The 14,505-nt window shown below is 31.1% G+C and overlaps 1 protein-coding gene across 1 annotated transcript in view; it reads right to left on the bottom strand.

Annotated features, from left to right (window-relative positions):
• Positions 1-6,633, bottom strand: part of LOC143072974 (uncharacterized) — a 46,896-nt gene extending 40,263 nt beyond the window's left edge. The window contains exon 1 of the mRNA XM_076248177.1: positions 6,352-6,633. The gene's annotated coding sequence lies outside the window, so the exon portion shown is untranslated. The remainder of the gene's footprint in view (positions 1-6,351) is intronic.
• Positions 6,634-14,505: the final 7,872 nt, after the last annotated feature.

Genomic DNA, 14,505 nt, shown 5'->3' with positions numbered 1-14,505 from the left:
AACATATATATATATACCTAATTGTCACTTAAAATTCTTAAAATATACATGTCCACATACAATAAGAAAGAACCAAAGAAAGATCGCCGTCTTAAAAAAAAAAAAAATCAAAATACGAAACGAAACGAAACGGAACGAAACGAAAAATCATCTATGATATAATTTTTTTTAAAATGCAGTCTCTTGTGTGAACTAATAAATATCAAAATATAGAAAATATAAAATTATAAAGATGTGGTATGACAAGTCTCCACTAGAGATCAAATGACAAAGATGGTCAGTGATGGTTGTTTATTATAATATTAGCTTTATCAAAAAGGGAATTCTTGATTAATTAAAGCAAAAATCCCATCATGGTCATCGTAAGTGTTATATTTCTCTACTGAATCGAATTTTGACGGATCCTTACTGAGTTAAGCAATAGACTTTGATTAATAATGAATGATACAAGAACACGTCTGCTATTGACTTATAATTAAGTGGGAGCAATTAGTGCTTATTTCATTCCAGCAACAAAAGAACGTTTGCTTTTGATCAGCAGAATAATCTATCCTTTCAAGATTGAGAAAATGACTTGGTGTGTTGTCGTCTACTCCATTCTGAAAAGACTGCCAGCTTGAGTTTGGTACAAATCTAAGCAGTTCATTAATCAATAAGATTTTCGCTGACATACTTACAATTTTAATTGTTGAGCTCCTTATTTTTTATGCCCCACCTACGATAGAAGAGGGGCATTATGTTTTCTGGTCTGTGCATCCGTTCGTACGTCTGTCCTGTTTTAGGTTAAAGTTTTTGGTCAAGGTAGTTTTTGATGAAGTTGAAGTCAAATCAACTTGACTCAAGTACATATGTTCCCCATGATATGAACTTTTTAATTTTAATGCCAAATTAAAGATTTTACCCCAATTTCACGGTCCACTGAACACAGGAAATGATAGTGCAAAGTTTTGGTTAAATTTTTTGGTTACAATTTTTGGTCACGGTAGTTTTTGATGAAGTTGAAGTCCAATCAACTTGAAACTTAGTACACATGTGACCTATGCTATGCTCTTTCTAATTTCAATGCCAAATTAAAAGTTTTGATCCCAATTTAACGGTCCACTGAACATGGAAAATGATAGTGCGAGTGGGGCATCCGTGTACTATGGACACATTCTTGTTTTTTACTGTTTTGTTTATAAAGTGCCAAATATGATCCAGTGATGCTAAATCTTCTGGACCATTTAGTCTCCGTACTGGATTTAGTATTGTTCGATGATTCTTTTGTAGTGTAGTGTTTTTGTCATGTACATAAACGACCCGAATACTTGCGATTGAAAAAGTCCGTTTAAGATATGAAGCCTACAGTTTGATGCCGTTAAAACGCACTCATTGGTTTAAGGTGGGTCATCTCAAAGATACATACATTTCTGTATATCAGTGTATTTGTTTGAATACAAGAGAATTTTCTATGCTTCTGATAGGGGCTTAAAGGGGGGATCTGTAAGGAAGAACGCGAAATAAAATGACCATTTCACGATGAACGAACAATTAAAAATGTCTTGCACGTTGATATTTTTGCCGATTTCACAAAACACGGTGAATAACGAACCCTTTTCACGGCTGCACGTGAAATATAAATGACAAAACAAGTTGCACGAAAATAATTCTTTACCACCCTCTTCTAACGTTATATATATTAAAATTTTCCTATAGTCCTTCAGTTGTAAAAACCTAAAACCTAAATTGGAATCAGCAGATAGATAAAATGTCATGTACTATATCAAACAGAATCAATTTATTACGAAAGATAAGAAAATATTTACCTATGCATATACGTATTATCTATTTTAATGCTTATATTCTGCCATTATTTGATTATTGTTGCAATATATGGGGAAACTGTTGTGAAAGTGGAATAAATAAACTTAATAAGTCATTAAAGAAATCTGCTAGGGTTATAGTAGAAGCTGACATAATGACATCATCCAGTTTATTGTTTAACAGTTTACACTGGCTAAATGTAGAAAAACGCATTCAATACCAAAAGGCAATACTTGTATTTAAATCATTAAATGGTATGGTTCCTAACTATTTACAAGAAAATTTTCATTTTACTGATAATCAAAATTATAACTTACGTTCAGCTGATGAAAAACTATTAAATCTTCCAAAACCAAAAACAAATTTTTTAAAGAAAACATTTACATATTCAGGTTCTCAAATATGGAACAGTTTACCAAATGAAATAAAAATGAGTAATACACTTGTATCTTTTAAAACAAAATGTTACAAATTTTTAATCAATTGTGCAAATTAATATGCTTTTTCATTATTATTTAAATACAATTGTATCTTGTGTATAATATAACTTTATAATACTCTATGTACTTATAAATATGTTATTATTATTTTGAGGACCCTCAGGAAGATTAGTTTTAACTAATGGGATCATCCTCTTGAAATAAAGATTATTTATTTATTTATTTTAGTTGTAACAGGCCGATGTCTAGTCTACGTCGTCAGAATTATCTCCGTATTACGTGTAAATGTATTGCCCATTATTTATTTTTGCAGTTGAGAACAGCGAGACCATTGAAGAAACGACTTACTGTCATGGTAGTTCTGATACCCGTTAATTTAATTCACATTGGATCTTTTACGATCCCTACTTGATTTTTTTTTAAAACTTGTGCGGTTTTAAGATAAAAATAAAAAAATCTGTCGCCACGGGTTTAGGTGGAAATTTTAATGGCTGTCACTCAGAGAACACTTGATGTCTTAATTCAAGACATTTCATTTTGTCCATATATTTTGTTTACTAGTAATGCGAATTCTAATTACCATTATATTATCATTAGGCGTTAAGGTATATAAAATAGTTTGTTTATAAAGCGACATTATCAATTTCGCTCCCAAAAATGCATGCGTCCGAAACGCTTTTCTCGATTTACCTTCATCCAGAACGCTCAACGCCAAATATTTAAAAAGTCAAGGATGTATAAGAAGCAAAACAGTCGCAGAGTTATATATTACCAAATAGGGACAAAAATATAATAGCAAAATCAAATAAGATTATTTTCAGGATTTCTGTTGGGTAGATAGAGAGACACATCAATGCCTGATATCTATCATTCCATGAATATTCTTCATTGGAATCTATGAACATGCAACTTCAAGATCTAAAATGATTTGCACCTACTGAATTCACTTGTTTTTATGTTTTTTTTTACCCTATTTAAAAATCTAGCTGTATATTGTAATTTGCGTTTAAATAAGTTAATTATGTTCAACAATGTATTTTTACAGCTGCATTAATACATTTTAAATGGCCATAGAAACAGATGGAAAAAATTCAAATATGCCTACCGCGTTATATTCAACATTATTCAATATATAAACCGTTTTACCTTTCTGCACTTTATTCGGGTTGTTGTCTACATTTCCCGTTTCCATTCAGACTCTTTCCTATTATGATATCAAATAATAAAGTTCTTTTGTTGGTCAGATTTGTATGCAATATGTCCTTTCATTATTACATGTATGTAGGTGACAAATGCTTTTCATATATCGACTTGGAAAAAAAAACCCAACCTGTATACAAATATTTAATTTTGATATATATAGTCGCTTCCACTAGAACATTTGGACAATGACCTCCCAAACCTTCAGTTAAGGTGGTACCCAACACTTTAACTAAAATTAATTTGGCTCGTTTAATTTTCTTAATATTTGACAAAGTATTTACTTTAACCCCTTTACAAAAATATAAAAATTTCAAAAAATTTGAACCAACCGTTTTATCAGAAAAATTATACTGGTTATATAGCAGTTTGACAAACACTTATTTTGATCATTGAGAAGCTTAATATTCCCTTAACAACACAACGTAATTAAAACGTTAAGCTGATTTTACAGAGTTATCTCCCTGTAGTGTTAGGTACCACCTTAGGAACCGGTGTTTCTACTATAGTCTGATTTAAATTCGCATATAATATTATAGTACATAATAGAATTGGTACGACTTCAATTCTAGTTAATTTACAAATCAACATATCTAATCATAATTACTTATGTAAGAAGTCAGAATAGAAATGTTCTAAACCCCCTAACCTTTCAGTAACTTAAAAATCTGTCGTTAAAACGAATATTTCTTTTATTCCTGGTTTTAATGCTCATATTCAATAATTTTGCACCCCTCCCAATATTATTAAACGTACCCATGTAATAAGATATATGTCAAGGAACTGAGATAACTCAAACAAAATCCAAAGAACGCACAATGTACAAATATTAAGCAATGATTTTAATAATCAACTTCCGAATACAAACAGTCCTTGTTTAAAGAACATGAAACCAGACACTTTTATCAATGTTTTCTAGAACGAAAATTAAATTATTAAAGAAAAAGTAGTTCAACATGAAAATAGACAAAAATAGAAATAGTTATACAAAGGATAAAGATATTTTTTTCAACGAGATTGCATTCTCAAAAAAGTTTTAGAGCATAAAACATAGCATTAACTGTGTTTTTGATCTGCAACTTTGTACTTGTTTGGCTTTATAAATATTTTGATATGAGCGTCACTGATGAGTCTTATGAAGACGAAACGCGCGTCTGGCGTACAAAATTATAATCCTTGTACCTTTGATAACTATTTATGAAATTATTCAAATGTGTTTGCCTCATGGTTGAAGCACCCATTCAGATGTAGAGATTGTAAAAAGAATTGGGCCTTCTTACAACACATTAATGTCACGGACAATGATTTGATGTTCTCGGAGGGTAAGAATGATTTTGCAGATTTTATTATCATTTTCATCTGTTGATACGCATCCCCCTGTTAATGTTGGCGACGATACACATTTTCAAAATTCTCCTGCCTTGGTAGCAACAAGAAAATCAAATGGAAGTCGCCTTAGCTGCCATCTACATTCCTAAGAATAAAATCACTTCCACCAATTACTATCATTTGTCATAATCTAATTTTGGCAATGCTATACGCAGTGGGATTTTACCATTAGGTTCAATTGACCTTTCTCCCTTATGTACCAAATAATAACATTTTTTTTAATCAAAGTTTTCGGGCGTGCTACGTTTGATCCAAACCAAAGAAGGAGAAACATGGTCGACGATTCCTCTGTTTTTGTGTCCTAATCAAATAGAGTTGTCTCTCTGTTCTGGTGTTTTATGTTTCCCCATGTATTATAATGTCCACAAGTTTTTAAGAAAGTACATTAAACGCACTAAATATTCTTTAAGATAAAGTCACAATTTGGAAATACCCTTTTTTTGAGGTCTTGTTTAGTTTTTAAGTGGATCGATCTGCAGGTAATCTTGGATACCTTTTTCATGCATCTTTATGCTAAGTAAAAAGCTTATATTCCAGTTTAAATTTTCATTTCCTTGAAATCATTTACTGAAATTTTATAGCTGCAAATTTTTATAATTATTCTTTTGTTATATATGTCTAAGTGCTTCGTATATATATGCTTTTAGGGTTAGCAATATACAAATATATATATGCCAGACTATTGTCTAGAGTATTGTTTTGCCGTTTTTTAAATACTACGGATTTATTATTATTCGTTCAATACCAATTTACGTGGATTTCGTGGGTACAGGTGAACCACGAATTTAAATGTCCAACGAATAATAAATTTTCCATATATGCTTGTATGTAGAATTCGGTAAAACCACGAAATTAGATATCCACGAACATGCAAATTTTGCTCAATCCACGAAAATTGGTACCCACGAAAATAAATGAATCCACATGAATCAAATGAGTTCAATTTATGTGCATGCTGGTTACCTCGTTTTATCTATTATTGTATATGTTTTGTCAATATGACGAATAAAAAAGAAAGATTTACTCACCCAGAGCTTTTTGGTTATAAGACAATTTGAACCCCGCACCACTAACACATTTCGCTATGACCATAATTATCATAATTATTTGATGGGCTTATTTTACTTTGTTGAAGTTTGAATTTAACGTAAAAAAAAGGAGTTAAATGATAAATAAAAGAAATATTCTGTTCCCCTGTTATACAAGTAGACTAAATGATGGAGTCGTTTCGTTTTTTAACGAATACACACTCAATATCGTATGCTGCGTAATCATAACGCAACTTTGTTAAATACTTATAATAGTTTATTGTAGTATATCAGTCCCTCCTTTCAAATGGGAGGTTACAAAGACTGGACAGAATATTATTATATTTTCTACTTCAATAAATATAAATAAGCTTCCTTGTTCAATATGTATCTGGATTTGTAAAAGAATGATTGAATTAATACTAATTCAGTGTGTAAACATTGATTTAGCTGTCTGCTTTAGAAAAACAAATCGACTTATCAGTACATACCCTAAACTTCCTTTCCATGTAAACCTTAAAATACATTTCCAAAATCCTTGAAGAGAAATTAACGTCATTCACATTTCATATTTCTCAGTACTTATATATTATGAAGACATCAATATCAATCTGGTTGGAAAAGACTGTCTGTTCTCGGGTGTCTGTCCTCGGATGTTTAAATAATTCATCCAAATCAAACCTATATCATAATTATTTCACATTATACGTAAATTTCCTATTAATTTTTTTCCATCGTTTGAACACATTAAAATGAAGTCTTGCACCTGTTTATGTGATTTCTAAGTAATGGGAACGGAGATTTGTTTTACATAAGGTAAAATTTATTGATTTTCTATTGATATTGATGCCATAATATCGGGGTAGAAATGATATCAGAAAGTGATTTGTTTCACCAGAATAAGCAGACATTAACAATATTGAGTGATTATTTCTGAAGGCGCAGAGGGGATACTAATTAGAAGTTAAGGAACTTTTATAGAGGTTATTAGCAGGTGTCATTCTCTAATGGTGTTGCCTGACCTCTACCGCATACCAATCATGAAAAAATATATCATTCCATATTTATAAATCATGTCTCCTATAAAGAAAAAGAACGTCATTTCATACACTACGTCAAAAGCCTGTTACATGATGTCTACAACAAAGGGGCGAAAGATACCAAAGGACAGTCAAACTCATAGGTCGAAAATAAATTCACAACGCCATGGCTGAAAAAGAAAAAGACAAACACAAACTATAGTACACAAGACACAGCATCGAAAACTATAAAGACTCAGCAACACGAACTCCACCAAAAACTGGAGTTGGTCTCAGTTGCTCTGATCTCAGATTAAAAGAATTAAAATATAGAATAAAGTAAGAAAATTAAGAAACGTGTTGACTAACCGATAACAAACCCTGATTATATATCGCTATATCTCTCGTCATTTGCGTCATTTCATTTTACAAAGCTGTTTATAAACGGGAGTACTGCTCTCCCGAAAATTAGGAACAAATAATTGTCAACAGTATAAAAATAAGGAAAAGTTGTATGATTGCCAATGAGACAACAATCACCCAAAGTTCAAATGAATTGGATGTTAGCAATAATAGGTAACCATCAAGCCTTAACAATGATAAAAAAAAAAAAAAAAAAAACAAAACCATACTGTGTTGGTATGGTCGGCTAACAAACGTCCCCACTTGAAAATATGAAACAATTCTATTAATCTCTAAAAAAAAATATCTTAAAGTCGTCGTTTACTTTGGATTTTTTTTCGTGTAATGATATTTATTTTTTGCTCTAGCCTTCATATGGTAAAACATATTTTGAGATTTTAAGATATATCCATAGTAATTCATCCATTACTGTTTCTACGTTTGAGATGGCATAGGATATCATGTGCTAACATAGTTTACTTTTATTTATTTGTGTACAGAAATACCAGCTTTCATGACAAACGCCTACATTGCAATAAGAACGAGGTATATAATCTTATCATTAACATCTAGAATGAAAAACTGTAATATTATCACACAGTCACATGTATTATCGTCATTTCGCTTCATCTTTTATGAAACATTTTTAAACCACAGGAATTCTAGATAAAACTGAACGGTTGTAATAATTCTATCTTTAATCCCCAATTTTTTTTTCTTTGGGCAGAAAAACCTATTGAATGTCTAGTCTAGTTTTAATTGATCGACTACGTATATATTTGTAACAGGTAAATCAATGATGAACCAGCTATCTAATTTTCTGTACTTGATTGATCAAAATCATCGAGAGTTGTACAGTGTAATTTTTCAAAGAAAATGCAATGACACGAAAATTTTATGTTCTTTGGAAAAAAAGATCCAATTAAAAACCATTGATTACAAGTATATTTCAGAATGTTAAGTTTTGATTACAATTTGTATTTTTAACATCTGTCAGTTGGAGATATACAAAACTGCATGCTGCCGTTATATTTTGTGGCATTAAAAAGCTTTTGAAACCTAATAATAACTACATAAAACAGTACCAACGGCTATATAGTCACTGCAATCTTTTTAGATTACCTTTACCATTAAATCGATGCATGATGACAAATGCAACTCAATGATTGATTTATAATGCAAACATTTGCTTTTCAACAATTCATGAAGCGATCTACCTTTTTGCCTTAAGGCTTACTTTTTATAAAGGTAAAAGTACTAGGATACCAGATCGTATCAAGGAAGTCAATCAGTAACTTTCATCTTTCCATGCTGGAAACAGTTATCAAACTCTGAATCGATTCACTTAGAAGGAAAAAAACGTATACACTATTCACAAAAATTAAACCGAACCTTCTTTTTCGTCTTTGTTCTAGATATTGGTACAAGTTTACTTATGCTAAATTTTTTTGATGTTATCTATTTCTTCAATTGGTATCTTCTAACGAATCAATAATGTATTTCAAAGACTTTTGAAGTCCTCAGCACTTTAATCAGAGACTCTAAGTGAACAGGTATCTATACGTGCTCATGAATCAAAGACACTATTCTTATTTGATTTGGCAATCATACCGCAAAATGAAACAAATAAATAATGAAACGCATTAATATATATCATCCTCCTGTTTTGTTAATATATGCGTATTCCATTATGCTATTTTCTTAAATTTACTCATTTTCTAGCCAAAGACCGATTTATTTTAAAAAAATAGTTTTACATTAGTCATTTCGGGGTTCTACATGCTTGTAATACTATGTAATATTGGTTTTTATTGTATAGCAATATAATATTTCCCACAGAAAGTAACCAAAAGTTAGCGTGCAATAAATTCTAATATTGCACTAGTGCAATAAATCTTCAAACTTCATGACGTCATCAACGATAAAATCTTAGTTTAAACCAATTTTTACTTTTAAATATTATATTGCTATACAATAAAAGGGTTATTGCATGAATATTGGGGAATATTGTCCCTCGTAGAACATATATTGCACTCTCAAGCTGGTGCAATATAAAATTCTACTCGGGACTATTAGTTATCTTGGTGTAATCAGGGGTGTACAGAATTTTACACCGTTGTTGAAAATTCATACACCCTGAGGCGCAGCCGAATGGGTGTATGAATTTTCAACAACGGTGTAAAATTCCGTACACCCCTGATTACACCAAGATAACGAATTTATTTCTTATGAACATTTCCTTAACTCATTTTGAAACCAGGATGTAAAATTGAAAAAATGGTAATGAAAAATTTACAGTGTAACATTTTTTTCAATGTCTATGTTGCTGCGCATTGTAAAATATTTTTTACTTAATTTTTGGAAAAAATCAGAAAAATTTTGTGTTCTTTGAGTTTTCCGGAAAAAATTTTTTTTTAAATATTTTTTATTTAAAATTTTTTGAATTTTTTTTTTTTTTTTTTTTTTAAATTTTTAACATTTTATTTTGATTATTATTTTTTTTTTTTTTTTATTTTTTAAAAAAAAATTTTTCTTGGCAAAAAAAGTAAAAAATTCTGAAATTTTTGGCAAAATTTTATTTATCCCGGGGTGAACCAGGGTGGGGTGTTATTTACACCGGGGTAATTAACCAATCAGATTGCAGTATTTTTGCTGCATAAGAAATAAAGGTTTTTATCATTGTTTAAGGTAAGAGGTACGTAAATGAACGCTTCTAGCGGAAAACGGGAAAATCGACGTTTGTTGCTATGGGAGTTATCTCCCGTACACCAGAAAATATATATTCAAGATGCCGGAATATATTCCGCTTCGTCGGATTAATGGTCAGTTTGGTGGAAGAGAATTGAATGCATCTCACCAAAATGTAAAAAAAATTGAAGTATGTAAAATGAAATATCTTGTAACAGTTAAACAGTGCTTCCCTCCCATGAAAATGACAGTAACTTGGCATGTCGTGATGGTCGGAGTCTGAGAGTGATTGAGTTGGGTTAACTAGCTGACCAACATAAATGCTTGCAAGAATTTCTATTCACCATAATAATTCTACAAAACTGTTTAAAGTACAAAGAATCGGTCTCGGAAGTAATTTGTTTATACGTTGGGGTAACTGCACATATGTTTATACGCTGGTAATCGGCACAGATCAGAGTGACTTGAAGATGTGGTAAAGGGTTATTTTCGTGCAACGTGATCGCCGCTTTTTATTTCACGTTCAACGTGTTTTTACTTTTTTATTTCACGTTCAGTCGTGCCTCGTTCAACGTGTTCTGCTTATTTAATTTTACGTGCATCGTGATTTTCAAAGTCTTATTTTGCGTGCTCGGTATTTTTTAAATAAAATTCAAACACTTGGCAGGGATCGTTATTGCATGAATATTGGGGAATATTGTCCCTCGTAGAACATATATTGCACTCTCAAGCTCGTGCAATATAAAATTCTACTCGGGACAGGTTTTTATCATTGTTTAAGGTGAGAGGTACGTAATATATATTCAAGATGTCGGAATATATTCCGCTTCGTCGGATTAATGGTCAGTTGATTATTTTCACGTCATTTGATCTCAGGTGGAGTGTTTTTGTCAAACCTTCGACTTAAGTCGAAAAAGCGAGACTAAGCGATCCTACATTCCGTCATCGTCGGTGTCCACAAATATTCACTCTGTGGTTAAAGGTTTTGAAATTTTAACAACTTTCTTAAACTATACTGGATTTCTACCAAACTTGGACAGATGTTTGTTTATGATCATAAGATAGTATCCAGAAGTAAAGTTTGCAAAACTAAAATTCCTTTTTTCTGTATTTTACTTATAAATGGACTTATTTTTTTCTGCGGGGAAACAGTACATTCACTCTGTGGTTAAAGTTTTTTAAATTTTAATAACTTTCTCAAACTATCCAAACTTGGACAGAAGCTTGTTTATGATCATAAGATAGTATCCAGAAGTAAATTTTGTAAAAAAATAAAGCCATTTTTTCCGTATTTTACTTTTATATGGACTTAGATTTTTTGCCAGGAAACAACACATTCATGGACTCTGTGGTTAAATTAAAAAAAATAATAATAACTTAATTTCTTATACTATTTTAAATGTGTACCAAACTTGGACAGAAGCTTGTTTAAGATCAAAAGCTAGTATCTAGAAGGAAATTTTGTTAATATTTTGTACCTGTGTATCTGTATTTTACTTATAAATGGACTTAGTTTTTCTTCCAGTTAACATAACATACAGTCTGCAGTTAAAGTTTTTAAAACATTTATTAGATTCATAAACTATCCTGGACTTTTACCAAACTTGGAAAGAAGCTTCTTACAATCTAAAGATAGCATCAAGAGGAATGTTTTTATTGATTTTTTCCCCTCATTTTTGTTAAGCCTGCGATTTACAGCAAAAGTAGGCGAGACACTGGGTTCCGCGGAACCCTTACAATTTTTTTTTCATTAGCAATCATACCACACATTTATATTTTATATGATATATAATGCAATAAAAACATCCAGTTAGAGAAAAGCTGAATAGGTCATCAATTTCATATGTATATCAACATTGATTAGACTTATTTACAATCTGGGGCCGTGTCAATAAAAGTATCGTAGGATATGTCCTAAGACATGTCTTAGGACATTATTTAGGATTGTCTTAGGACGTGGTTCAGACATTTCTTAGGATGTAAAACAAAGCTGTCTTATAGTGTATAGGACATTCCTAATTATGATGGTCCTAGGACCATCCTAACACATTAATTCAATTGGAAAAAAGGTAGAGATTTCTATGACATAGATTTTATTGTATTTTAGTATCTATATGTAAAGAGAGAGAGGACGCCTCTTATATGGAAAACAATTGACGCAAAATAAAATTAAAAGATTTAAAGTAATACTAATAAATACGTTATTGACTATGATAAAAGATATAAAAGAATCTAATACGAAAACAAAAGTAAATAGTCACAAAACATTGTTAAATGCAATATCCGTGCTGCAATTTTAGTACATGAACTAGTTTTGTCGTTAGGTCCTCTCGATTTCATTACATATATCGAATCAGGATTAGTTAAAAAAAAGAGGTAATATTTTCCCATATTTAAATTAATATTGCACCATTTTGGTTATTCGCAAAAAATATTGCTTATGATGATACATGTAGTATTTTGTAGGCTTAAAAAAAGGCAGCACGAAATAATTTAATGTAATAGAATTGAATCTTTAACAAAATAGAAAAATATTTTGTTTTATTAATCTAATTCTAATAACAGTATGATAGTTTAATATAGTATTAGTATTTTTAGTATTTGAGTTTATGCCATATATTTTGTTTTTATTACCTTTTAGGACATTGTAACTTTTAGGACTATCATAAGACACCTATTTGTATATCCTAACTTTAGGACCAAATTTAGGACATATCTTATTTTAGGACACTTTCGTTAACCTGACTTAGGACTAAGACGTATCCTAAGACCATCCTAAGACATGTCCTAGTCCTAGGACAGCTTCGTTGACACGGTCCCTGGTTTATAACCTCTATGAAACTTGAAGGCCAAATCCTGTCATTCTTTTGAAATATTTTTAAGTCGCATTGTTGTGGTAAAAAAGTACAAATGGAAAAACATACAATAAAAAAAAAAAATCATTTCAAAATTAAGTTTATAATAGAATCATTTTTCATAACAGTATGGACAAGACCATTTCTTAGCGCGCTAAGTTTATCAATTGACTGGTTCAGATGTCTGTGAATCCTGCTTGTCATATCGTACGTGTTACAAACATTTAAACAGTTGGGTCGCCAAAGATTGTAAACGCCGCAATCTAATAATACGAATAAATAGCAGATGACTAAACCTTGTGTGTTGATTTAAATGTTGAATACTTAAACTTTCTCTTTTTCTCATCGTGCACCTGCATGTACTTTACACTTTTATTCTATTTGAACCCCCATTGGAAAGCCTCTGATAGACTGTGTGAGCGTAAAACCACTGTTATCGCTAGCCGGTGACAAACAAGTTGTTCAGTATTATTACCAACACACGTAATGCGGTTGTCCACGCTGTTATGAAAATTATTCTTTCATAGGAATATAAGAAAAACGGATTCATGCAGAAGGAAACGTTTTACGATCGTAATGGGGTCATTACATATAAACTTGTAAATGTATTGGTAAAAATTGTCATAGAAGGTCAATAGTTCTTCAAAAAGACTACAAATAATACTCTCAATAGTATAACCAAAACAAAAAAGAGTAAACATCGCAGTTTCAGGGAATTAAATTCATTAAACTGACTTACTTGTAGATCTTGTCTTATTGATAGTTGATACTATAGTTCTCTTAAAGATAATAGAAAAAAAAAAAAAAAAAAACGTAAACCATTTATTAAAAATGTCAATTAAAAGTGATAACTCCTATAAAGAGTCGTCTTCCAGTACTTTTGCGGATCATTATTGCTTTTATTGTAAATTTCTATCTATTATAGTTTTTAAGTTGATAGCCATTTTTAACAATTGTGGCAAATTGACTGTTTAATTTAAGATTTTTCCTTTTTGATAATTTGGCTTTCAAAAATTACTCTCTATTTTTCAAAGCTTTCACGATAATAGCATAAAACCCAACATTTGGTGAAATCGTTATTTAAAAAGGTTATTATTCTAAGACTGTAACGAGTTGTTTAGCGATTATAGTCATATTGACTTATGTGTACTACTACTATTACCAATGTTATTTCAATTGATTAGGCGGAGTTTCGTTTTAATTTGCATAAGCACAGTCTATTTGAAGATATGTGTAATAAGGATGATGGCTGTTATAATTATAATTGATTTCTAATCACCTATCAGTGTCACCAAACTGATATACAAATGAACTGAGTGTATAATAAGGGACGAATAACTGAACACTTCATTGATGACTTTATCCCAAAACACCTGTCTATAGATGGACTGGTCTTAAATAAGCGAAACGGTTAAACCCCGCCCAGTCAAGTGAAATAAATCAAGTAGTACGATAGTGTTAAACAACTTTTTGTGTCGGGATGTATAACTACCGGGCCACGTCCACTTGTATTTTTGTCCATCTGATGAGTTAAGCCTTTCTCAATTGATTTTTATTGTTCGTTCTTATGTTGTACTGTTATACCACTGTCCCAGGTCAGGAGGAGGGTTGGGATCCCACTAACACGTTTAACCCCGCAACATTATTTATGTATGTGCCTGTCCCAAGTCAGGAGCCTGTA

The sequence above is a fragment of the Mytilus galloprovincialis genome, chromosome 1, assembly GCF_965363235.1.
Source record: "Mytilus galloprovincialis chromosome 1, xbMytGall1.hap1.1, whole genome shotgun sequence".
NCBI classification, from domain to species: domain Eukaryota; kingdom Metazoa; phylum Mollusca; class Bivalvia; order Mytilida; family Mytilidae; genus Mytilus; species Mytilus galloprovincialis.
This window is presented reverse-complemented; position numbering and strand designations above follow the sequence as displayed.